This window comes from Eubalaena glacialis, chromosome 11, assembly GCF_028564815.1.
Source record: "Eubalaena glacialis isolate mEubGla1 chromosome 11, mEubGla1.1.hap2.+ XY, whole genome shotgun sequence".
Taxonomy (NCBI): domain Eukaryota; kingdom Metazoa; phylum Chordata; class Mammalia; order Artiodactyla; family Balaenidae; genus Eubalaena; species Eubalaena glacialis.
In genome coordinates this window covers 26,654,655-26,675,985 of record NC_083726.1, presented here as the reverse complement: position 1 = coordinate 26,675,985, position 21,331 = coordinate 26,654,655, and the positions used below count along the sequence as shown (strand labels likewise).

The following is a 21,331-nucleotide window of genomic DNA, read 5'->3' as shown; positions in this document are numbered from 1 at the left end:
TTCTCAAAGAGGCTGAATTTAACTAAAAGCACACAAAGTACAACTAAGGCTTACTCACTGACTTAGACCAAATTGTTTTTATGACAGTTAAAGGAACTGATTAATTTAGGTTCCAAGCCAGGCCCCCTAAGATACAAAACTGACACTTAAAAAATGTTTTTCTGGGCATTTTTTGTGAGCCAGGCAGTATGCTAAAAGCACTGGAGTCAGAAAGATGAATATGCTAAACTCTAGCCTAGGAGTTCTTGGGCTGGGAGACATACAGAACTATACAACTGTAGAAAAATGTAATATGGACTACAGGAAACAAAGAAGTGGAAATAAGTAAGGCTTCAGTGAGACACCTTCTAAGAAGATGATATTTGACGTGGCCTTAGAAGAGGAGGCTCAAAAATCAGCCAAGAGAGCCTAGCAAGGAACACGCTGTATCCACAGAGGCAAACAGTAGAATATTTAGGAAACTAAAAGTTTCTTCGGGTGTCTAGAATTTAGAGCTAAATGGGTCATCCTAAGTCAGGGTTTGATCGAGGGCTGGGGCAAAAAAGAGGCACAGGGCAAGTATTTCTAAAGGGAGGAGGCATGAAACTCTGAAGAATACAGACAGCCTGTGGCAGGCTCTATGTAAACCATGCTAGACTTGACACTTTATCATGCAGGCAAGGGGAAATTTTTTTAATCATAAAAATAAAATATTGAGGGCTTCCCTGGTGGCGCAGTGTTTGAGAGTCTGCCTGCTAATGCTGGGGACACGGGTTCGAGCCCTGGTCTGGGAAGATCTCACATGCCGCGGAGCGGCTGGGCCCGTGAGCCACAATTACTGAGCCTGCACGTCTGGAGCCTGTGCTTCACAACAAGAGAGGCCGCGATAGTGAGAGGCCCGCGCACCGCGATGAAGAGTGGCCCCCACTTGCCGCAACTGGAGAAAGCCCTCGCACAGAAACAAAGACCCAACACAGCCATAAATAATAAATAAATAAAAATTTAAAAATAAAGAAAAAATAATAAAATATTGAGAAATAGAGAAGTTGAAATAGCAAAATGAGTAGGGGGAAAATCACCCATAACCCCCCTTAAATATAGACACTGCTTAGATTCTTATTAATATTTTAAAAACACAGAACCATGACTATACTGTACATATAGGGACTTCAGACTTGGTTCATGTACTGTGCATAGTCACATAAGGATTTATTAATGAATTTGGAAGACTTCATCATTATGTGCCTGTACACTCACACTGCACTGCACAGCAACACTAAGTGGGTCTCTGTCTGGAATGCAGGGATCAGGTCACCAGATCTACTATTAAAAAAATCATGTGAAGTTAAGGACAGCTGAATTCTCACCTGAAATAACAGTATCCATCACATGATGGAAAATCAGACATTTTGTCTCAGAAATACATGATTGATGATTTATTCCATCTCTACTCATCTGAAATGTTAAACTAATTATCACAGTGCCTGGTGCTTTTTATCAGAAGGGTCTGATAGATGACAAAGGGCAAAATTTTTACCTAGGATGAAAGAAAAGGCAAGAATTATAAAACAACTCCCCTGAAGCATACACTTCTTTTTGTCTTTTATTTACAGATTGAAAAAAGAAATCCTTCAACATATGCATGTTGCAAATCATATTCTCCTCACTGTAAGCCACAGTTACAGAAAACAACTCAAGATTCTTCTGACTGTAGGAAAGCACCACAGTATACCTAATCTACACTGTATATCTATTATGACTCAAATTCTGTAGGAAAAATATTTAAAAATCCAAATTAGATTTGTAAAAGGGAAAAAAAAAAAAAAGCCTGTGAAGGATAGAAGGTAGTTTGGGAAAGCTTCAATGACAGATGCTTTTTTTCTCTCTTTACTGGGAACTGTAAACAAATCATGGGCCTGTACCTGGCTTAGTGCCCTAACTTCCCAACGAGACTGCAAAAACTCTCAGACAGGACACCTGCTCTGAGCTTATTACAGAACTGCCTTGTGCAGAATTACCATTGGAAAACATTAACTTTGTGCCCAAATGGAAGAGTGCCTACTTCCCTAAGATATATGAATGGTGGGGTTTTCTTTTGCCTTACATTGGGAAAGCTGATGCAGTAATAAGACTCCAAGGGCTGCTAACTACACACTAATATTCCATGTGGTACACTTTATTAATTTGACTCAGTCCATCTACCTTATTCAGCATTCCAAAATGTTAGAGAACCATCTGTTCAAGATTCACCAACTGAGAACACTATGAAACCTCATTCAGCACAAGACGTTACCCTGAATTTGATAACTGAAACTTCTTTGATTTCTATACTTGATGATGCCTGTGATGTCATTCATTACTTTAGATGTTTGACTGATGTTTTATTAATAAGGCCACTGTAAATTTATCTGTAAGGACCATAATCCCTGTGTCAGAGAAAATTTTGCTCAACTGCTTTTCATACTAGATTAACACGCAGTCAACAATTACTGAACGTATACTTCATACTACAGGGCTGACTCAAAGTGTTCAATCATATCTAATCAGAGGCAAGGGTATGTTTATTTTATTAAGTATCACATCCTTCAAAGAAACCAAATTTTATATATAAACAGTGGGAAAGTGACAAACATAATTAGGCAAGAATTAAATGACAAGCAGAGTTGGGCATTATCATTTATTTACCACTAATATAGCATCTTTCATCGAAAATTTCAATAAATCTTGCCAAATGTTCTTGCCCCAACCTAGGATATGATTATCTGAAAGTGTTCCAAGTCAGTTCTGAATTTCACACTGAACAACTGACAGGCATTCAGGTTTTTGAGGCTCACTGCTAAGTCTTTCCTCCCCCTTGCCTCACACATCACTAAGTTCTCTTTCTTTTTCGATGTTCTAACACCTAACCCTTCCTTTCTTTCCAACATCTGATACCTGCTCGGTTCAGGTCTTCTATACTGCACATCTGGACTCCTGTAACCATCTCTTAACTCATCTCACTGTCTCCAGGCTGCCCTCCCGTCAATGGTCACCGCAGTCGTCTATAGGACGAGGTCCAAATTCCATTAGTTGAAAAGTCAAGGTCTTCCATGTCTTGACCCAATCCTGTCTCTCTCCAGATTTTGTACACACACCTTCTTACCTAGACCAAATGACCTGATCCAGTGATCTCTGACCAGATCAAGAACAACATGCCCAGATCACTTCTACTAACTCACCTTACCTTTGTTCATGCGCACCCCCCAACATGCAGTCCAGCCACCCCTTCCACCTCCACCATCTACCTGGTGCCTGCCACATACCCGTCAGCATGACAGATGTTTGACATATTTTGTCTCTAATCCCCACCCCAATCCTACAAGTTATGTTTAGTCTATCATGATGAGTATCAAAGAAATCAAAGACTTTGACAAGTTCACAAACTAGTGAGTGATGAGCCTAAGCTCAAGCTCAGGTCTGATTCCATAGCCTATGTTCTTTCTAAAACTTCAGGCTTCCTGGAATACCATCCCCAACTCTTTACTTACCAAAACCTTGGGGTTCCTTCAGAGTCTGACTCAATTTAACCTCTTCCACACAGAAGTGTTTCTTATCACCTCCAATCTAGTAAACAGTGCTTACTCTGAACCCCTGCTGCTCTTACTGAGCCCCTCTGCTTGCACTAAATTCATTACTGCCTCGTATTATTAGTTGCCTTATTCCTTTTCCCCCTTGTTTGCAGTCCCACAGCCTCACATTGCCTCTTGAACACAGTAGGCACTCAACTGTCTTATAACTGAGTTCTCTACTTTGATAACATTTCCTATGGATAAAATTCCACATCAGGTAGGATAATTTCAGTAACTGGATAAAAGACGTTCAATAATAAGGGCACTTATGATGTCACAAACTAAGATCAGCGGACAGGGCTGATTTGGTGGCTTAAAAATGTTATCAGGGGGCTTCCCTGGTGGCGCAGTGGTTGAGAATCCACCTGCCAGTGCAGGGGGTACGGGTTGGAGCCCTGGACCGGGAAGATCCCACATGCTGTGGAGCAACTAATTTTGTGCACCACAACTACTGAGCCTGCACTCTACAGCTTGAGAGCCACAACTACTGCGCCTGTGGGCCACAACTACTGAAGCCCGTGCGCCTAGAGTCCATGCTCCACAACAAGAGAAGGCACCGCAATGAGAAGCCCGCGCACCGCAACAAAGAGTAGCCCCCGCTCGCCGCAACTAGAGAAAGCCCTCGCACGGCAACTAGAGAAAGCCCACGTGCAGCAATGAAGACCCAACGCAGCCAAAAATAAATAAATTAAAATAAATTAATTAAAAATAATGTTGTCAAAGATCCAAGCTCTTTCCAATTCTTCATTATACTATCTTCAGGGCATTTGCAAGTTCTCTCATGGAGGCAAGTGAGCTACTGCAGTTTTAAGAATCACATGTAGACAATTTCTGGCTATATATGAGAATACTGCTCTTCTTTCATATTTTGTTAGGAAGGAAAATATTTTCCAGAAACTCCTCAGCAGATTTCTCCTTAGGTCCCTCTGGCCGGGCCTGAGTCATATGTCCATGCGCTAGCTGCAAGGGAGGCTGTGGAAGCAGTATCTAACATTTTCAGCCTCTACTGTACTGGCTCTGCCAGCCAGGCAGAAAGGGAAGGAAAATGGTGTTTGGATAGGCAACCAACACCTTTAGAGAAATATTAATGCAATGATAAGCTCTGTGTAATGAAAGTCCTCCACGGTCCAAAGAGATTAATTATCTTAAGAAAGGTTTGCTAATCAGGTTATAAGAAATACTCCTGTTAAAATAGGGTGCTGTTTGCACTAGAAGTAGGAGAGAAGAGAACTGGAATCTCCCAGCTCTTTAGCCAACAAATTGTAAACACATTCCTTTCCCTCATATCCTTAAATATCACAATCTCTTCCAGCACTATGACCATCACAAAGAAGGAAAGGCAAGCAGAAAAAAAACTTGTTCTCTTCAGCTTCCATACGGGTCTCCAAACACATTAAAACAGGGCTTCCCTGGTGGCGCAGTGGTTGAGAGTCTGCCTGCCAATGCAGGGGACACGGGTTCGAGCCCTGGTCTGGGAAGATCCCACATGCCGCGGAGCAACTAGGCCCGTGAGCCACAACTACTGAGCCTGCGCGTCTGGAGCCTGTGCTCCGCAACAAGAGAGGCCGCGATAGTGAGAGGCCTGCGCACCGCGATGAAGAGTGGCCCCCGCTTGCCACAACTAGAGAAAGCCCTCGCACAGAAACGAAGACCCAACACAGCCAAAAATAAATAAATAAATAAAATATTTAAAAAAAAAAAACACAGGTTAAAAAAAAAATTTGAGAGATTTAAAGAACATAAATGAAGATGAAAATATTTATGTTTTTGCCTCCTTCTCCTATTCTTCTTTGCTTCTTCTAACAGGACAGTCTGCCTTTATCACCACCATCACCACTACCACCACCATTACGTTTCTAATTCTGGAATCAGCTTAGACATCCATTAATGGAGAGCCACTTAAAAAACTATTACAATGGAAAACAATGCAGACGCTAAAATAGAGGTGGATCTCAACTGGCTACTACGGGAAGCTGCCCAAACTAAATTGTTAAGCAAGAAAGATACAGAGCTATATATCTATAGTACACACTCATTTGTGCTTTAAAAGAGGGGCAGTGGTGGGGTTTATATAAATGTGATACAAGTGTACTCTATTTGTAGAGAAATTTCTAGAAGGATGTCTTAGGAATTGTGGATGGTAATTACCTCTGGGGAATAGGATTGGGAATCTGGGACCAGAGATACTTTTTGTTTTATATTTTCTTTTTGGTATAGTTTGGTTTTTTCCCACCTTGTATTGTCATATTTTTTTTAAACCTACTTTGAGGTTGAGTCTGCAACCTCAAAGCAAATACCTACAAAATTTCATTAGCTCACTTAACATACTTCTTTGTTTCCTCTTAGGACCTGTGATTTTAATAATAATAGCAAAATAACTGGCCTCAATATTCAGGATAGTAAGCATTTTTGTAACTCAAACTAACTTTAGTTTATGTAATTACTTTTACTCCCTACTGAAAAGAGGGCTTTTAAATCCAATTTCCCAAGGAAGTAAGACCACGTCTCAAAAGGTAGTTCTTTAAAAAAGGTTGTGGAACTAAGCTGGAATTACCAAGTCATAATTAGACGTTTTCAAATAAAAATCCCATAAAAAATAATGTATACTAATGTTACATCACTTTTATATGATGTAACCAAAATACCATCTCTTCAAGGGACAAATCCTACTGAAACATTTCTATTGAGAACTCAGTTTCCTAATGCTCACAGCTTCGAATCTATTCCATGTGGGCAATGATTTTTCCCATACAGGGTCTTCACTGAGAACACCACAGATGCGGATGACACCAGGGTGTGACAGGCATATACGGTTGTCCCTTGGCATCGTAAGGAATGGTTCCAGGGGCCCCCCCCCCATGATGCCCAAGTCCCGTATGTTAAACGGTTTTGCATTCACAGGGTTGGAGAGCCAACTCTACATATTCACTCATCTGTGGTAGCTGAAGAGACTCACAGGGTCCATCGAGTGACAGTTTACATGTGGCTCATGTGACTCTGGAGGGCTAGATTGTTTTATTTGTGATTCTCAGGTTCTAAAGGTTGATTTTTGCCCTTCAAAAATGGTTTCTGGGGCTTCCCTGGTGGCGCAGTGGTTGAGAATTCACCTGCTAATGCAGGGGACACAGGTTCGAGCCCTGGTCCGGGAAGATCCCACATGCCGCGGAGCAACTAGGCCCGTGAGCCACAACTACTGAGCCTGCGCGTCTGGAGCCTGTGCTCCGCAACAAGAGAGGCCGCGATAGTGAGAGGCCCGCGCACCGCGATGAAGACTGGCCCCCGCTCGCCGCAACTAGAGGAAGCCCTCGCACAGAAACGAAGACCCAACACACCCAAAAATAAATAAATTAATTAATTAATTTAAAAAAATGGTTTCTGTAACAACTACAAAAAGCATTAAAGCTATCTCCTTAAGGTTGAAGTTGCTCAGGATCCAAATCAAGGCAAGACTACTTCCATTAAAAATTTTTTTGATGGTCCTAGAATTTATTTTTAAATGAAGCAATGGAACTGGATTCCAAGATATATTTGAAATGTTTACATTTACTGAATTCTTAAAACATTAAAAACTGTTTGGCATTTGAATATACACAAGCTCTAGAGACCCAGAAATTCCATTCCTAAGAACAAGTGCCCACGTTAGGACAGTGCATTAAAAATATTCATAGCAGCAATGTCCACAACAGAAAACAACAACAGTAACGACCACCCAAAATAACCCAAAGGTCTACAGGCAATAGAATGGATACACGTACCTTGTGTGCATTTGTACATTGGAATGAAATGAACCATAGCTTCAAGACTTAAAGTGGATAAATTTTAAAAGCAGCAAGTCAAAGAAGAACACATGCAGTGTGAACTCCACTTTACAAAGTTCAAATGCAGGCAAACTCTTGTTTAGGTATAAACACACAGGTAGTAAACGATAGAGAAAAAGCAAGGGGACGGTTAACACAAACCTTGGGACAGCATCACCTCCTGGGTGAGGAGGCTTGTGACAGCGGGATATGAATCAGGGAAAAGGTCAGAGGGTCAAGTCTGATTTCCTGCCCTGGGTTTTAGGTGCAGCGGTGTTTCATGTTACTTTTTAAAATGGAATATCTTCTATATATAATATTTTACAATTTAAAAACATTTAAAAATAAAAACTATGGAATAAATTACACAGTAAAATAAACTGAGTGTGCGTGCGTGTGTGTGTGTGTGTGTGTGTGTACGTTTAAGTTATATGATAAATAACATCCTCTTTTAATCCCATTGCTTTTATCTCTGGGCCTATACTTAACTCTTTGGGTAATAATGTTAAAATCTAAATTTGAGGCCCTACTTAAAATTGTGACCTGGATTCAAAGGCCCTCAGGCCACCTCCTGCAATAGGTCCTGACTTAGTCTCCCTGGGTCATTATCCTCAGTGGCTCACACCCTGGAATGTGAAGGATGTAGTCAGGAGAGAGCCCTAAATTCCCCCCAGGCTACAAAGTAACCGCCAGGCAGCCTGCAAACTACCCATGTTTGTACTTTAGGTAACTGACTGTGCTCTTCAGTGGCTGGAAGAGGGGAACAGAGAGGAGGAAGAGCCTGGGGGGAGCGGCTGGCCAGCGTTGCAAGGGCTTCTCCAGAAGAGCCCGTCAACCGGCGGCTGGCAAGAAGAGACCCATTCCTGCCACCCTTTTGAACAGCCTTGCACAGACGGCAGCTATAGTTGTTTCACAAGCTGTGCTCTAGCAGTTTGGGTGGCAATTTCTCCCTTTCATTCCAACTGAAACCGTGCACGTCAATCTCTGTCAATCACTGCGCTCACAATGCTATGAGGCTATTAAGATGCTCTGCTGTCAGAACAACTAGCCCTCCAATTATTTTTTCAACTAGCCCCCCAATTTTTTTTAACAACAGAAATTTAATCTCCACAATTCAAAGGATCACACAATAAGCAGCAAACTCCTCCAACTCTCCATACCCCTCATCGCCCCCCCCAAGCTGTTTTTGTTTCTAAAGGTTGGGGATCATTACCAACAACAAGCCCACCTTTGTGACATTCCAGGGTAAACATCTGATACAGAACTAATTGGGAGAAAAATGACCTGAATTAGTAAGTGTTCAAAATATTTTAATGTCTAGGAAATGAAAGACTATTTATTTTTATTTTATTTATATCCCAAAGTCTTCCCTGACACAGATGCACACACACACAACCACAAATTGAATACGGATTTCCCATGAGATCAAGCAGCTCTTATAGGCAGAGTTCAGGTGATATGGAACCTTCCCTGCCCCACAGCGGGCGCTGCATCCACCACCACGGGGTGGCCGAGGACAGCCGGCCGGAGGAGCCCTGATTCTTCAGATCACGACGCTTCCCCTCTGCCGCTCCCTCTCCCAACCACAGCCACCACACCACACGATGTCTCGCAGTCAGTTCTGTGGAGTCTGAAGTTTCAAGGAGGGATGCCCGCTTCTCAACAGACCGGATGTTAAAGTACAAAGTTAGATTCCAACTCAGTCTGGTCAGACCCAGGATCACTTTCAAAACGACAGGGAAGTAAGAGGAGAACTGGCTCTTTTCCAGCCAGTAGCCGGCACCCTCCTACTCAGTCAGATATCTGTTCACCTCTTAAATCACACTCATTGAATTTACATTTTTAAAGGACCAAACGATAAGGATTTTGGTGGCTCATTAGGAGTTTCAGCAGTTTAAGTATCTAGAAATCCAGTGAGAAATTACGGAAGGACTTGGCCAAGCATAAAGACAGCTATTAAAAGCCCCCAAATAACTTGTATCTCTTTCAAGCATCTCATAGGATACGAATTACTACACAGCTCTACGATACATACTTACACAGCCTGGTTGAAACCGCAGAGCGGGGAGGAGACTTACCAAACGCCACACCACAAATCAGCGAGCAGCTGGCTCCCCACCCTGCCTGAGAGGCATCTGAGCCTGTAAGGCAGGCAGGCTGGATAGTCAAACAGCTCCTACCATGACTCACCCTGAACTTTGGAGATACTGCTCACGTATCTCTGGGTATTCCCGTGTTTGTCTCCGAGAAACTCCACGCCCTGCGCTGTAACCAATGCTACTGCCCGCAATAATACACTGTATTCAACCCACTGCTGACAAACGGGCTCTTGGTACTGCCAGAAGAAAAGATATACATTCTGTATATTTGGAGAGAGGCAGACTAGAACAAAGTCCTGTTATCACACAACTCTGGGGGTGGGAGAGGACCTTAGAGGATGTCCAGCCTGGCACTCCTGATTTACCGACTAGGAAACAGGCTCAATTCAACAAACTCCTGTTGGGCAGAGCCAATGCAAAGCAGTGAACCGAGCACAGGAAACCCCAACATGGATGAAGGCAGGGCGAGCGGTAAGTGGTCCAAGCGCGTAGGGAAGGGCAGTGAGTGGGGTCAGGAGACTCTTTCCTGTTGTTTCATTCATGAGACACACGCTCGCTGGTGCCTTCGAGTATCAGACGCAGCGAGGCGTGCTGGAGTTGCAAAGGGGCACCCCACCCCCAGGCTAGTGGCAAGGGAAACAATGACAGTCGCTGATGAGTGCCCTAGGAGGTGTACACGGTGCTAGAAGGCAGCACTTGGGAGGGGTAGCCAAGGTGGGGGGCGCGGAGGAGGAGGAGGAGGAGGAGGAGGGCAGGAGAGGAAACAAGGCTGGTGCAAGGCAGGAAGAAAGAGACTTGTCAGTCAGAAGGTACTTCAGGTAGTGCACTCTGATTCATTCAGCCAGACAGCAGGTGACGATGTGAAGGGTACTGGGCATGGCAAAGAAGGCAGGAGAAGAACTGGGTCAGCAGACAGGGATGAGATTTTGAGGGCTCCAGTTACATCACACCAAGGTGTTTAGATTTCATCTGATAGGACAGGTGGCAGCCGCTAAAGGGATTAGGATAATCAGATCCCTGTTTCAGACAAGTCCTTCTGAAAAAGCAGGAGAGAAGATGCATCTCAGTGGAGCAGACTGGAGCCTGCTGCAGTAATCTAAGGCAAGAGCTGGTGACGGCTGGATGCAGGGTGGTCCTGGGAAAGGAGAGAACAGCGTCTGAGGTAGACAAAGGAGGCAGCATCAAAAGGACGTGATACCAATCGGATGGGGGGGTGAACGGCAGAGTCACGGAAAACCCCACTTGCTTCATCCCTTCTGGTGGCCAAAAGATCAAGCACAAGGTAGGCAACTGAGGAGAGGCAGGAGGGGGAAGAGATTTGGGGTAGCGGAGGAGTCAGCATCAGACATAATGAATTCGAGGCTCCTGTGGGACATTTAAGCACAGGTGTCCAGAGGGGCACTCAGAGAGACCGGGGCTTAAGAAAGAGAATTGGAGCCCATCAGTGACAGTGCCTTGGGGCAGCTCACCGAGAGGAAGTACTTGGGCTTTCGGGTCAGGCAGACCTGATCAAATCCCCACTCTGCCACTTAGCAGCCGTATGACCTCCGGCAAGTAAATTAACCTTTTTGAGACTGTAGTCTCATATGAGGAAATTCCTCCTGGAATGTAATAAGATCAGTAAAGAACCTTATGTCAGGCGAGACACAAATATTAAATATTTTTCTCTTGCTCTTTCGTGATCATATACCGCTTTTTATTATAATAATTTGAGTACTAACCTCTGCAACAGATTACAAGTTGTCTTGCTGTCAGTCACTCATCTTTGAATCCCTTTTGACCTTCCTTGCATGAAGAGAGTCTCAAATATTTGAACTGCCATAAGTCATATGAAAAACTCAGGCCAGAATGAGTCTAGGAGACAGGGTTTCTTGCCCTTGACATTAAATAACTAATACAAAGATCTCAAAATGGTTATGTGGTTTATACGGTACTGATTTAATTCTGTGTTGGGGGTGTGATGGGGGGAGAAAAGGGCAATGGGGGTTTGCAAAAGAAAGAAAATTTTGTCGGTCTAATAAAGCCCCGTCAAAGTAACAGAACTTTACTCTTTGCGTAAAACTATACCGTAATATTTAAGAGGAAGAGTGTCTACTGAAGTTAGTATTTACACAGCCTCTATCCTCTGGCTCAGTTCAAGTAAAGGTCTTAAATTAAATTTTAAATAATGAATTCTAGCAAATGGCTCTTGCCTTAAACCAAATTTTAAATCAACAGTATACTCTGTATATAAGAAATATATACTTTCTTTGTTAGGCTCATTTTGCTTTTTCTATTTATAACTCTTAAATGGACATTTAAAAACTACAATAAGGGGGACTTCCCTGCTGGTCCAGTGGTTGAGAATCTGCCTTCCAATGCAGGGGACTCAGGTTCGATCTCTGGTCAGGGAACTAAGATCCCACATGCCGCAGGGCAACTAAGCCTGCGTGCTGCAACTACTGAGCCCGTGTGCTACAACTAGAGAGAAGCCTGTGCACCACAACGAAGAGCCCGTGTGCCGCAACAAAGATCCCATGTGCCACAACTAAGACCCAACACAGCCAAATTAAAAAAAAAAAAAAACTACAATAAGGGACTTCCCTGGTGGTCCAGTGGGTAAAACTCTGTGCTCCCAATGCAGGGGACCCGGGTTTGATCCCTGGTCAGGGAACTAGATCCCGCGTGCATGCCGCAACTAAGGATCCCACGGGCCGCAATGAAGATCCTGCGTACCGCAACTAAGACCCAGAGCAGCCTAAATAAATATTAACAAAAAAAAACTACAATAAGATTTAAAAATCATACTGACCACTAAGGCATACAGAATTCAACTCCACATAGCCAAGCTTGTTCATTTTTCTCCTGGTTTTGCCTTCAAATTTAGGCTCTAATTTGTCTTTCCCATTTTTATGGCTGCCTCCCTAGTCTGAAAACATCTTGGTCACTGGATATTTTATTTCATCTCCAACTTACTTGACTAAAACACATTCACGATCACCTCTTCCTTCCTTCCTGATCCTTCCCTGGTAGCTTCATATATTTTCATTCTTTCATCGACAGCCTAGTTTAGCATACCTACTTCATGTTCTGTGTCTAGTCATAAATATCTCCAAAATATTCACACAGGTTTCCAATATAAATTTGTTTTACGATTGTCTCAAAGCTCTCTAGTTGTTTGGCTCATTTAATTATTCTGATTCAAGATAGAGAATGATCCAATTCACAGCTATGGTCTTTGGGACTTGTTTAATTCCCAGCTGCCTTCAACTCGGCCACAGGTGGTACGGCTCAAGCATGACCAATTTTAGAGGGCACTTGGGTCCCTACGCGCTGAGGAAGAATGTGTATCCCTCTCCCCAACATGCCCAGCCCTAATCCGAGGTTCTTGCTGCTCTCAGATTGTCTGGACTCTGGATGGCTCCCTTTAAACTCACACAACACAGCTGGCCATGCCTCTTTAGCCAATATCTAAGATTTTAACTCCTCACTGACATACCGACCCCCTCCGAGATACCCCCCAACTCTTCCCTGCCTTGAATGGACTTGAACTTCCCAGACTTGAATAGACTCAACTAATTTTCTGTGTGTCTATAAGATCCTCTCCTATCTTGCTGTCACTAGGAGGCAAAATGAAGGCAGAGAGACAGAGCCAGGCTGTATGGCAACTGCCACTAAACCAGCACAATCCCCATGCCACCTGGCTCCTGACCTGCATTAAGGAGATGCACACACATTTGACTGACAGACTACTGAGATGTAATTCTTTCCATTTAAACATTACTTTGAAACACACATTACACACACCTAACTACTACACCATGACTCACAATAGAGGTGTTTAAAATGAAGAGCATCTCATTCATTACAATGCTTCACCCAAAACTGCCCTACGGCATCTACTAAAGGAGCAGGTCAGATCCGGAAAACTGTTCACCATAATCTAGAGCATGATTTTCTCATTATCACATTCTGCTGCAGGGCTGCCTGACTTGCTGCCCAACCCAGTTCAGGTTCTGTGACCTCGTGTGATCCAAAGCCCTCTCCTGGCAAACTGAGGGTTAGTTACTTGCTTTGCCAAGCCATTCTCTATTTTCTTCTCCCTCTGAAAACCTGAGACACCTTTTTAATTATTCTCTTTCTCAAGAAATATCTCATTTAATTCCTTCAACCAGAGGCCCTGGTGACACAGGTTTTGAGTAAACAAGGAGAGTTAGCTGCTTATCTGTCGCATCAGAACCAACTGGGGCAGGAAAGCCTTCTGAAAATAAAAGATTTCCCCGGTAAACTGGTACAACCCCTTGGAAGGACATCTTGTTCCCATCTATCCCTATTTAAAAGACACATGCCCTTTAACCCAACAATTTTGCTTTTAGAAATTTATCCATATACGGTTACAGAAAAAAAGATGCACAAAAATACTCAGTACAGTATTACAAGGCAAAACAAACATGGAAAAAAAGCACTCTAGAAGGAACTTAAATTGTATTATCAGTAGGAGACTCGTTAAATAAATGATATTTTGTGAGAACGTTGTTTGAGAGACCATTTCTGTAAAGATACATAAGAAACTTAACAGCACTTATCTCTGGGGATAAGGATGAGAAGTTGGAAAGAGAGACTGCATTTTCTACCATGTGCCCTTTAGTACTATGGGATTTTTTTCCTATGAACTTGCACTTTTTTTTTTTTTTTTTAAATTAATTAATTAATTTATTTATTTTTGGCTATGTTGGGTCTTCGTTTCTGTGTGAGGGCTTTCTCTAGTTGCGGCAAGCGGGGGCTACTCTTCATCGCGGTGCGCGGGCCTCTCACTATCGTGGCCTCTCTTGTTGCGGAGCACAGGCTCCAGACGCGCAGGCTCAGTAGGTGTGGCTCACGGGCCCAGTTGCTCCGTGGCATGTGGGATCTTCCCAGACCAGGGCTCGAACCCGTGTCCCCTGCATTAGCAGGCAGATTCTCAACCACTGCGCCACCAGGGAAGCCCCAGAACTTGCACTTTTTAAGTGTAGCTAGTTAATAGGAAAACAAAGTGAACCTTCATAATTTGGACTTACGTGGATGATCTACAAGACACTTCATTTAACAATGTCATTCAATCTTCGTTAAAAAGGAAATAGAACGAGGAACAAATAGAAACTCTATAGAGCGGATATACATTAAAATGTGTTTGCTCCAGCAGGTAATGATCTCATCATTACACTTTAGGAACCCTTGTCTTAGCCTCTCAGAAGACCAGGCTTCTTTTCTCTAAAGTACCTGCCGTATGTGTTATAGACTCTTCCATAATCTAAGTGGCTCAATTTAACCATCACCCTTGTGCTAAACATCTGTGCTGACACTTAAACTTAGTTTTACTGTGGAAATTGGGGTGAGATTGGGAGGAGCCCACAACTTTTGTCAAAACCTTGGAAAGAAAAAGAAAAAAACCCTTCAACTTAAAAAAAAAAAAAAAAAAAAAAGACTGATGCTCAAGCTCCATATAGGATTTACTGAATCTTTGGGTCTGGGAGTCCAATTCCTATATTTTTTAACCAGCTCTCCAGGTAATTTCTACATTGCTGGTCCTACCTCATGCACACCAGAAGTAACCATGCTTAGCAAACACTGTGTCTTATCCAAACAAAACTACACACTATAGAGTAGAAAATTCTATAAACAAAGGTGTTCACTATTGCATCACTCCAAGATTTTAAAACAAATAATTTTTTTCGAACACTGATATGGAGTTTGGAGCCAGCGCTGGCTGTAAGCAGAACCCACCAGGCCCTCCCATCAAAGCTTCTGGCTTATCTGAGGTGGGGTATGGGGGGGACATGTAGAAAAGCCACCTTTGGGGCTGGAAGGGACCTCACGTAGTGTAGACTGATGTTTCTCAGATCGTGGCTGTGATCACCTGATCACACATCCTCCTTTCTCCCTCCCACTCCCACCCCATTCTCATGTCCAAATAGCGATCACCTGATCACACATCCTCCCTTCTCCCTCCCACCCCCACCCCATTCTCATGTCCAAATAAAGTCTGACAACCACCGAGCTCGTCTGGTATTTCCTGAACATCCGACTGTAAGATCACCTGGGGCCCCTGCTATCCTTGCCCCACCCCAGACCTAGTGAATCAAAATCTCTAATAGAGGTTCTAGATGTTAAACGAGTGACCCAGGTTGTTCTCATAAACAGGGAATTCTGGGAATCACCAATTCAGGTCAAACTCATTTTAAGATAAGGAAGTCAAGGCTCAAGTTGTTAAATAAGTTTCCCAAGGACTTACCAGCTGATTAATGATAGCTGGGACACCCGAAACCTGGTGAGCTATTTCTTGCCTCTTATACCAATATTACTTATTATTATGTTTATCATGAGTATCTATGAAATTTCTGATTCACCATGATGAGGCCCCAAGTAAGTGACTAATGAAGTCTGAAGGCAGAGGGTGTGTCATTACATGCCACTGGTTTAAAGAATAACTATCGCTATAAGGCTGTCCAACATCTAGCTACCTGCCGCTCGGGGTTCTTTCACTTTCAGTATCAGGATGAGGGGACACATAAAACAGCACATCTGATAGAAAAGGAAATACAGTCCCACACATTTATAAGCAGGTGAGGAAGATTCAAAGTCCTCCGATCTCACTATTTCTTGGTCAAATATTAGAAACTTTAGCAAAAGAAGTCTAATAATCACACTTTCATTTATAGCAACAGCCTGCACCTTGCTGTTGGGAGAGAGAAGAAGACAGCTCCTACAGAGATTCCACAACCTTGCCCTGAAACCAGTATCTCTAAACCCATCAACAAGAAACACTGATGGGAAACTAAACCCCCAGCTTGGAAAGCACACAGCAAGCTTTAATTCAGGGAGGGTTCAATCAAGTTATAATTGCCTCTCATTGGTCCTCCCACACGTTCTCACAATTTACAGCTGTAATCAGTTCCACAAAGAATGTGCTAAATTTCTTTTCTACCTTTTAAGTCAGAATTATCTCCAGTTAGGTTCTTACAACATTGCTGTTTTGATTCAAAAAAAAAACCAAGATACAGAAAAGGATGAATGAGTGAATAAAAAGCAAAGATGCAGACAGATCTTTTGGAAATAAGCACTGACCCCTCTGACCTAATGATAACCCAGTGAGATTCAAATTTGTAATGGAGACTGATGCCAGTTTGGGCAACCTTTCTGTTCCAGGGCACAGGATCCAAAAAACACATTCATCTGGTCAGACATTTTCCATACTCTGATTTTTATCTTTCTTGGCATGCTCCATTCTCCCCTAATAAAGTCACAACCCTTTGTTGCCATGGAACCCAATCAGACATGGAGCCTGTTACTATGACTTCCCCGAAGGTCTAAAAAAAGATCTAGTGACCAAAAGAACAGCCCTTTCTTTAAAAAAAAAAAAAAAAATTTCTAAGGCAAAGAGCTCCAAAAAGGACCCAACCCTTTTATTTCATGCAGGTTAACTTGAACTCCTGAGCCAAAGCTAAACAATGTTTCATAAAAATTTGTCAGCTGGGACATTCCCAAGAAGATGGTTTTATAAATAAGTACCTGGCAAAGAGGATGAAAATATTCTTAGGATTTCTTCCTTTTTTTTCCCTTCCAGGCAAGCTTCCTGAAATTTGAGTAGCTGTTTAGCAAACACGTGTCAATCAGCAGCTACCAAATTGCAATATTCATTTCCGCCAATACTTAATTTTTGCCAAGAGCTCATGATTTCTCTGTAAAGAAGAGATAAGCTAAACAGTACAACCAACCCTGTGTTCTGTTGTACCTGGAGCTGGACGAAACCTGTAGGAAAAAAATACCTGGGACTAATAGCAGAGCTACTTAAGGAAAGAGAATTAACATTTGTTGAGTGCCTACCATGAGCTGTGCACTTTTAGGTCATCCCGAGAACCCAGCAACACAGGCATTTCCCTGTCTCTGTTTTGCAGCTAAGGGACCAAGGCTCAGAGAGCTTAAACAGCTTGCTCCAAGCTGCCATATTAGAATGTTGTCTGGAGCCCAAAGCCAATCATTTGTTCACCCAACATTTATTTCTGGCCTCACAGGTGTTTTGCATTTTGTTACGTTTCTTGTTCTTTACAATAAAATCTGCAGCCTATAAAGCTTGTCTGTGAAGAGGGCATGGAGTCTCTCTTTACTGGAGCAAGGGGCCAGTTCTGGCTGTCCCCACTTATAATGACCACCACATCTGCACAGCAGCAGCTAACCCTTGGGAGAATCATGAGTAAATGCCCTGGTCACTTATCTAAGTTGACATGGGCCAGAAACCTACTACATCCCTCAAAAGGCTGGCTGCTGACAAGGCCTTCCAACCCTGGACTCTGTGGCATGGGGAGGACCAGGAAGCTCTAGGTACTTGTTCTTGTGCAATTTCAGCAACAAAGTAAAAGCCAAGCCATGAAAACTCAACGACAATTATTCTATCCAACCCTGGTTTTGGATACACAGTTTCGAGAAATGACTAGTAAGAAGGAATGTGGTAAAGCACGGAAGTTAATTTCAAAGTTTTATTATTAATCATACCAGCCTTTCAGCTAAAGGTATTTTATCTATCTCCTCATATAATGAATACAACTACTTTCATTAAAAGAAATTTCAAAAACCAACACAAAACCATAATGAGATACCACTTCACAACCACTAGGACGACCACAATCAAAAGATATATAATAACAAGTGTTAGCGGAGATAGGGAGAAACCAGAACCCTCATAAACTGCTGGTAGGAACAAAAAATGGTGCAGCTGCTGTGGAAAACACTCTAGCAGTTCCTCAAAAGGTTAAATATAGAATTAGCATATAACCCAGCAATTCTACTCTTAGGTATGTTCCCAAGAGGAATGAAAACATATGCCTACACAAAAACTTGTACACATGTGTATAGCAGCATTAATCACAACAGCCAAAAAATGGGAACAACCCAAATGTCCATCAACTGGATAAATAAAATGTGATACATCCATGCGATGAAATATTATTTGGCAATAAAAAGATATGAAGTACTGACACATGCTACATCATGGAAGAACCTTGACATTATCCTGATTGAAAGAAGCCAGACACAAAGACCACATTATATCTGATTCCATTTACAAAAAATGTCCAAAACAGGCAAATCCATAGAGACAAAAAGTAAATTAGTGGTTGCCTTGGCTTGGGGAGTTTGGGGAGGGAGGAAATGGAGAATGACTGCTAATGGATATGGAGTTTCTTTTTGGGATGATGAAAATGTTCTAAATTTGATTGTGATGGTGATTTCACAACTCTGTGAGTATACAAAAATCATTCACTTGTACACTTTAAAATGGGTCAATTGTATGGTATACGAATTATATCTCAATAAAGCTGTTATTTTTTTTAAAAAGGAAAAACCAACACAACTCCTTTTTGGTTTTTGGTTGTCCTATTAAATAAAAAATAACCCAACTGACAAGACCACCTGACCTTGGACAAGTTACTTTGTCTCTGGGGTCTCTGTACCTTTCTAAGGAAACAAGGCTCATGCCTGAACCCAATGTTCTCTTCTGCTGCCCCATGAGCAAAAGAATCTGACTTTTTGAGGGGAAAAACCACTTGGATGAAACCTCTCAGGTAGTGTTCAAACAGGGGAACCAGACTCCATATTTCTGCCAGGCCAAGATCCATCCCACTCTCGCCGACTCTCTTCAAGTTCCCTCTCTGGGTTCTTCCCTTCACCCCAGGCTCCGTGGCCCAGCTGATTCCTGAACATCTGCCATGTGCAAGGTTCAAGAACAGACTCAGGTAGATTATGCAAGGTGATCAGGGTTGCACAGCTGCACAGTAGCAGAGATGAGATTTGAACTCAGAACCAAAGTCTGAGCTGCTTCTCTTATTCCTATACCTGAGTTTTCCAAACTGGGTCCACAGACATATTCTTGGGGTTCCATGAGTTTGCTACAGACAATTTACAAGAATGTGCTTATTTAGATGGTAAAAAATATTTATGTAATTTGGAGGATTACAGAGATAACCACCTGCTAACCAAGTACCTTGAAATCCTGGGGTTTCAAGGCTTTTTGTATTTCTACTCACACTGGAGCCAGGTATTAGTACTTCTTTAGTTGTCGTGGGTGGATAGGAAACGTGTCGGCTAACTGTATTGGTTTTCTAGGGCTGCCGTAACAAAGTACCCCAAACTGGGTGGCTTAAAACAACAGATATGTATTGTCTCACGGTTATGGAGGCCTGAAATCAAGGCGTCAGCGAGGCCATGCTCCTTCTGCAGGTCCTGGGGAAGCAGCCATTGCATGTCTCTCTCCCAGCTTCTCAGACATTCCTTGACTTCTAGTTTCCTCCACTAATCCTCTGTCTTCACATCATCTTGCCTCTGTGCGTGTCTGTCTCCAAATTCCCCCATTTTAAAGAACACCAGTCATGGTGGATTAAGGCCCACCCTAACGACTGACTTCCTTTTAACACATGTGGACGAAGAATGTCAAAGGCACATCGGTAAACAAATCAACCACCGCAGCCTCCCCCAACTGTGCTCCCTGAGGGGATCCAGGATGGAGAAAAACAGGACACTGGCCCCAGATAGTTAAAGTGCATATCAAAGGAATGATTTCAATCAGCCCAGCCTCTTCCATCTTCCCCAAAAGAGAAAAGTGCTAAATTCATTAACTTGACATGTCTGGTTTTCTTTAACTATGGTCTCTTGATTTCCCAACTCTCTGGTTTTTGTTGCAAAAACTCCTATACCTCCTGGCTCCTCCCGTACCGCTTCCCAGCAGTCCCTCAGGGCTATCTGCGAGGCTGCCTCCTGGGCTTGAGTCCTCAGAAAGTCCGCTGAATAAAACATAATTCTCAACTTTTAGGTTGTGTGTTTTTCTTCAGTTGACACATCATTGTCTCTGTAGAGACCCTATTTCCAAGGAAGGTCATGTTCTGAGGAGCCTGGGGCTAGGACGTTATACAGGAAACACAGGACTACCACACTTCTGGTCACCTAGTGTTGCAGCTGGGGGTGGGGGGAGGGTCCCACACCAAACAGTTCTTCTCTACCAGCAGGGTGTCCTACAAATCAACTCCTTCTGACACTATCTACCCGGAGATGGCGTCAGATCCCACAGCTAAAGGGCTCGGTCCCCCGAACTGTCCCCTCCCCTCACTTCAGACACCAGGCTCAAGTCCACGTTCTTACCTGTGCTTCTGAACGACTGGCTCTAAAATGGAGGTTCCCACGCCCTCTTTTCGGGTTGATTAATTTGCTCGACAGGCTCACAGAACTCAGGAAAACATTTACTTAATGGATCACCAGTTTATCATAAAAGGATGTAACTCAGAACAGCCAGACGGAAGAGATGTACTGAGCAACGCATGTGGAAAGGGCAAGGATATCCCATGCTCTCTGGGCACCACTCTCCCAGAACCTCCGCGTGTTCACCAACCCAGGGACCCTCTGAATCCCATCCTTTTGGGTCTCTATGGAGACTTCATTACAAAGTCATGACAGATTGAATCATTGGCCATAGGTGATTAATGCAACCTCCAGCCCTTCTCCACTCCCCACAAGTGGGACTAACAAGTTCCCCTGGCAACTTGCCCCCATCTTCAGGGGCTTTCCAAAGTTAACATAAACTCAGGTGTGGTTGAAAGAAGTTTGTTATATGAATTAACAAAAGACACCCATTTCACCTTTATCACTCTTATCACTTAGGAAATTCCCAAGGTTTTAGGAGCTTTGTGACAGAAATGGGGATGAAGACCAAATATATGTATTCCTTATTGTAAATCACAATTATCACAGACTTCAACACATCTTTTTGAGGGGACAGAATTCAACCTATTCAACACTGACTTTACATATAAATGATGCAGAAGTCCCAGATGAAAGTCCAACGATC

General features: G+C 42.9%; 1 protein-coding gene across 7 annotated transcripts in view; it reads right to left on the bottom strand.

Annotated features, from left to right (window-relative positions):
• TMCC3 (transmembrane and coiled-coil domain family 3) overlaps window positions 1-21,331 on the bottom strand; it is a 279,678-nt gene that overhangs the window by 29,419 nt on the left and 228,928 nt on the right. Inside the window, exon 1 of one of the 7 annotated variants that reach the window (XM_061204245.1) lies at window positions 9,463-9,531. The exons of 5 other annotated variants lie outside the window; for them this stretch is intronic. The gene's annotated coding sequence lies outside the window, so the exon portion shown is untranslated. Of the gene's footprint in view, window positions 1-9,423; window positions 9,532-21,331 lie in introns of those variants that run through there. One more of the 7 variants, XM_061204246.1, reaches the window with a different exon arrangement.